Source organism: Silene latifolia, chromosome 4, assembly GCF_048544455.1.
Source record: "Silene latifolia isolate original U9 population chromosome 4, ASM4854445v1, whole genome shotgun sequence".
NCBI lineage: Eukaryota > Viridiplantae > Streptophyta > Magnoliopsida > Caryophyllales > Caryophyllaceae > Silene > Silene latifolia.
Genome location: NC_133529.1, coordinates 49,169,972 through 49,175,564, shown reverse-complemented (window position 1 = coordinate 49,175,564; position 5,593 = coordinate 49,169,972). Strand labels below are relative to the sequence as shown.

General features: G+C 39.3%; 1 long non-coding RNA gene across 1 annotated transcript; it reads right to left on the bottom strand.

The window, feature by feature from the left end:
* Window positions 1-248: 248 nt before the first annotated feature.
* Window positions 249-2,145, bottom strand: LOC141652228 (uncharacterized). Its single transcript, XR_012547055.1, has 3 exons — window positions 1,956-2,145; window positions 614-1,139; window positions 249-493 (listed from the first exon to the last, which is right to left on the bottom strand). It is a non-coding gene; the product is annotated as an uncharacterized LOC141652228 (long non-coding RNA).
* Window positions 2,146-5,593: the final 3,448 nt, after the last annotated feature.

The following is a 5,593-nucleotide window of genomic DNA, read 5'->3' as shown; positions in this document are numbered from 1 at the left end:
ATTTTAAACCGATGTCCATTAAAATTTGCACATCGGATTTTTAGGAAAACCGATGTCTATTTGATCAATGGACATCGGATTTTTAGGAAAACCGATGTCTATTTGATCAATGGACATCGGATTTTTATGAAAACCGATGTCTATTTGATCAATGGACATCAGTTTTTTGCAAAAATCCGATGTCTATAATTATTATTTTTTATAAAAAAAAAATATTATGCTGTTGCCCATATTAGTCGTACACATGATGACAATGCAAAATGATTCCATAATCAACAAAAAATATCTGTATACAATCAATCGCTTATCCAAATCCAATTACAAAAAAAATTCTTCTACATAATGTGTCAAATTTACTTAGACGACTAACCTATACAAAAATATAAACCGATATGTAAACTGACTAATTGTTTAAAAAAAAAGGTCGAAGAGACAAGACTACTTGGCAGCCTCAGATTTGCTCATCTCCCATTGGGCATATTACCAAGAGAATCTGGTTCAACACAACAAAGTTAACGAGAAAACAAAATATCAACATAGAAGATCCTATATAACTAACGAGACATATACATTACTCTATTTTAAGTATCACAACTACTAGCAATACACTCACCTGAATGTGAGGAGCTTGGAACATTTCCTGTATGGCCGCTTCAACTTTTGCCATACCGACAAGGATTTTTCCTGAAGGTTCATAAACAGATGCATTTTCCAGGATGAATACTAATATTTGGGTTTGGTACATCTACTTTCAAGTCATTACATCTACCAAGTTTAATACTAATATTTGGGTTTGGTACATCTACTTTCACTCTCATCTTGTTTACCGTATTTTGACCGAAGAAGACTGGAATTTTAACCTAGTCATCCTTTTCAGGTCCAAAAGTTGTGTATATCTTTTTGTAGGAAAGGAAGCTTGTTTAGGTCTCCTAACTAGCTGCGCCAAACAATCCTAGCTAATTATCTTCCACATACCTGTTCTATAACCAAGCCCCATGAGCGCAAGCTCCCAAATCATGTAAGGTATGCTGAGAAGATTCACTTTTGAACCCGGAATCTTTGACCGTGTTACCGATATCTCAAGCAGTGGGATCCTAAACCACTTGCAGAGGTAAACCAGCTCAACATCAAAACACCACCTGTGAAACAATTACCATTAGATTATTAAATTAAGTCTGCAATCTGATGATTCTCAGAGTTTAGAAGCAGAAAAGTATCCTCAGCTGCTATATACGGGTAGTAGCATGGAACAAATGTTGAAAGCAGGAGACCAGTAATAGTGAACATAGACCCATAAATCACAGACATAGATGTTTAAGTTTGTTCTAAAGAGTACAACTATGATAATACATGGTGAAAATCCCGTTGTTGATGGAGGTTAACATACGCAATCACCAATAAAATACGGAGTACTTCAGAATAGCAGCAAGCAACTATCAATGATATATGTATTTCAGAAACATGCTAAAACAATGCATTTTCAGCAATAAGTTGAGCAATTACAATTCACTACAGTAAACATGTCAGTAAGACCATAAGGGATTCGTGGGCAGCAGTTGTTTATAACTTACAGATGAGGTCATACTCTCTAATCCCTTTCAGTTAGACCATAAGTAGATGTAAGGCAAAGCGGATATGCCAGAATATCCAGCGTGAATACTAACTTATGTGTATTGAATCTAAAAGAAGTGTGAGGGATACTAACTTATTGTATCGAGTAAAAGAAGTGTGAGGGATAAACTGAATTGAATCTAAAACCCCTAAATTACTCTACCCTAATCAGCAAATCTAATCAATTTAAGTCTTACACTTCAACAGAACAACAATTATATTAAATTTATGATTAAATAACCACAATAAAATCATGCAACATCCCAATACATCTAATTAGGTTTAAATCTAAATCCCTATAACCCTAACTAATTAAAATGCAATCATTGAAAAGCGATGAGTACCTATTGTTAAGGAGCCGCCGTCTAAAAGGAGATGCAAGCAATAGGAAGCGGAAGTGAAGGCGACCTGGGCGTGCGTATGGGGGAAAAGGAGGAGGGAGAGAAATTATAACAAATCTACATAGCAAAATTGGGGGAAAAAGAGGAGGGAGTACGGGGTTGGCAGCCGGAGGGAGGGAGAGTAAGTACGAGGTTTTGGGGGTTAGGGTTTGGGAGTGAGAGGATTTGGGGAAGAATGTATGTAATGGAAATTATAAGTGATGGCGGTGAGCCAAATATTTTTGCCTCCTATAATTTTCACTTTAGATGCACATCGGTTAAATGCAAGGTCTCATGTCCATGACTTTTATATAGACATGCGTTTTATTAAATATCACATGTCCTTTAAAATCAGAAATAATGGACATTTGTTTTTTAACGCAACCGATGTACATATAATTATATGCACATCAGTTTTTTGCAAACAACCGATGTGCATGTTACGTACATCGGTTTTCCAGATAATCCGATGTCCATCGACTGATGTCCATAACGAGTTTTGTAGTAGTGCAAGGTGCACAAGGTACACCTTTCTCCAATTTTTACAATGAAAGAACGAAGGAACACCCGTTCCTTCAATGGTCTAGTCAGAATGTGCAAAATCCGCAGCAGTCACAACCGCAAAAGAATACTTATATCCCTCCCAACAATCGCGGTAATCAACAACAAGGGGGGTATCAAAGGCAAAATCAAGGAGGCCAGCAGTTCAACAATCAATATCAACAGCCTCCTCAGCAAACTCCTCAACAAATTCCTCAACAAGGTCCGAATAATGATATGGCAGAGTTGCGCAACCTTTTGCAACAAACTTTGTCGATGCGTGACGAGACGACTCAAACTTCTGAGCTGATTGCCCATAACAAGATGCTATATAATCAAGTGGCTCAGATGGCACTTCAAAACCCATCAAAACAGGCCGTAGGTCTTCCTCCTCAAGGTAAGCAAGCTCATGAGCAAGCTAATGTTATTCAGCTGAGGAGCGGTACTTCTTATGTGAATCCCGACCTGCAAAGCCTTGAGAAAGACGTGCACATTATTGTTGATGAGGTCCCTTATATACATCCCAAAGGATTGGGTAATTTGGAGCTTAGTTATGATGAGAAAGAACCTGACGAAGTTGAAACACGAGCTGACGATAAAAGTAAAAAAGACGAAGAAGCTGAACCTGTAAAGGTTCCTCGATCGAGTCAGAGGCGACTCGATCGAGGATCCAGCCAGCTCGATCGAGTCACCCCTGGCTCAATCGAGGATCCAAAATCGACAGCTGACGGTGTTTTAAAAGTTGTTTCTAAGGATAAGCAAGCCGAGCCCATAACTATTTCACTACCTTTTCCTCATCGACAACAAAAATCCAAGCTGGATAAGCAGGTCGGTAAGTTTATGGAGGTCGTGAAGAATCTACAGGTAAGTGTCCCTTTTACTGAATTAATTACTCAAGTGCCGGCTTATGCGAAATTCATGAAGGAGATTTTGACAAGGAAGAGATCCTTTGACGCGGTGGAAACTATTGCTTACACTCAGAAGTGTAGTGCCATGTTCCCAATTAACTCACCACCGAAATTAAAGGATCCAGGAAGTTTTTCTATCCCTTGTCAAATTGGTCATCTTTCTATTAGTAAAGCTTATTGTGATTTAGGAGCTAGTGTTAGCGTCATGCCGTATTCTATTTGTAAGAAATTAAATATGGGTCCGTTGACAGTTACTAATATGACACTGCAGATGGCCGATAGAACTGTTAAACACCCATTGGGGGTGTTAGAGGACATTCCCGTTCGAATTGGGAAGTTTTTCATCCCCGTTGATTTTGTTGTCATGGACATGGCTGAAGACAACCAAATCCCTATCATCTTGGGTAGACCGTTCTTACATACTACGGGGGCGGTTATAGATGTTAGGCAAGGGAGATTGACCTTAGCTGTGGGGGATGATACGATTATATTTAACTTGGAAAAAGCATTGAAAAACCCCATGATAGAAGAGACTTGTCATAGTATAGATGTTGTTGACTTTACTATTGATGAGTGTCTTCCTATGTGTTTGGACAGGGATCCTCTGGAGATTGCCCTGGTTTCTGATCCAGCTGATCAGACGGGTTCATGGAGTTCAGAAGTTCATCGGATTGAGAAGCTTCTAACTGGAGAGGAATGCCCACTTCAGAAGGTATATAGTTTGGGTGTCACACCTAAGGTAACTGAGGTAAAGAAACCTGAACTAAAACCTCTTCCCTCTCATCTCAAATATGAATTTCTTGATGACTGTGAAATGAACCCAGTGATTGTCAATGCTAGCCTAACTGAAGGTCAACTATCTGCTTTGTTGACTGTTTTGAGAACTCATAAAAAGACAATTGGGTATAGCATTGACGATCTCAAAGGTATTAAAACTGATTTTTGTATGCACCGAATTCATTTGGAAGAAGGCCACAAGCCTAGTGCACAGGGTTAGAGACGACTAAATCCTCCAATGCAGGAAGTGGTAAGAAAAGAGGTACAGAAATTACTTGATGCTGGTATTATTTTCTCTATTTCTGATTCTAAATGGGTCAGCCCTGTCCAAGTTGTACCTAAGAAGGGAGGTACTACAGTAGTAAAGAATGATAAGAATGAATTGATTGCACTAGACTTGTTACAGGATGGAGGATGTGCATTGACTATAGGAAGTTGAACACGGCCACTAAAAAGGACCATTTCCCACTTCCTTACATTGACCAAATGTTACAGAGATTAGCGTGTCATAGTTATTTCTGTTACCCAGATGGCTACTCCAGTTTCTTTCAGATACCCATTCATCCTGAGGATCAGGAAAAGACCACTTTCACTTGTCCGTATGGTGTATTTGCTTATAGGAGGATGCCCTTTGGTTTATGTAACGCTCCTGCTACCTTTCAGCGCTGTATGATGGCCATATTTTCTGATTACATAGAGTCTATCATGGAGGTCTTTATGGATGATTTCAGTGTATATGGTACTGATTTTGATATTTGTTTGAGAAACTTGACTAAGGTTTTGCAGCGCTGTGAGGAGAGCAACCTTGTTCTCAACTGGGAGAAGTGCCACTTCATGGTTACTGAAGGGGTGGTACTCGGTCACTTGGTGTCAGGTAAGGGTATTCAAGTGGACAAAGCTAAAGTTGAGGTAATTGAGCAACTCCAGTACCCGGTTAATGTTAAAAGTGTGCGTAGTTTTCTTGGTCATGCAGGGTTCTATCGCCGCTTTATTAAGGATTTTTCTAAAATTGCTCAACCTCTAACTCAGCTTCTCCATAAAGATACTCCTTTTGTGTTTACTGACAAGTGTATTTAAGCCTTTGACAGGATCAAACAAGCACTTATCTCAGCTCCCATAATCCGATCGCCGGATTGGAGCCTTCCTTTTGAGATTATGTGCGATGCTAGTGACTATGCAGTTGGAGCTGTTTTGGGGCAGCGAAAGGACAAGGTGTTACATGCCATTTACTATGCAAGCAAGACTCTCGATGATGCACAAATCAACTATGCTACTACAGAGAAGGAGCTTCTTGCAGTTGTCTATTCTTTAGACAAATTTAGAGCTTATCTTGTTGGTTCTAAAGTTATTGTTCACACTGACCATGCAGCTTTAAAG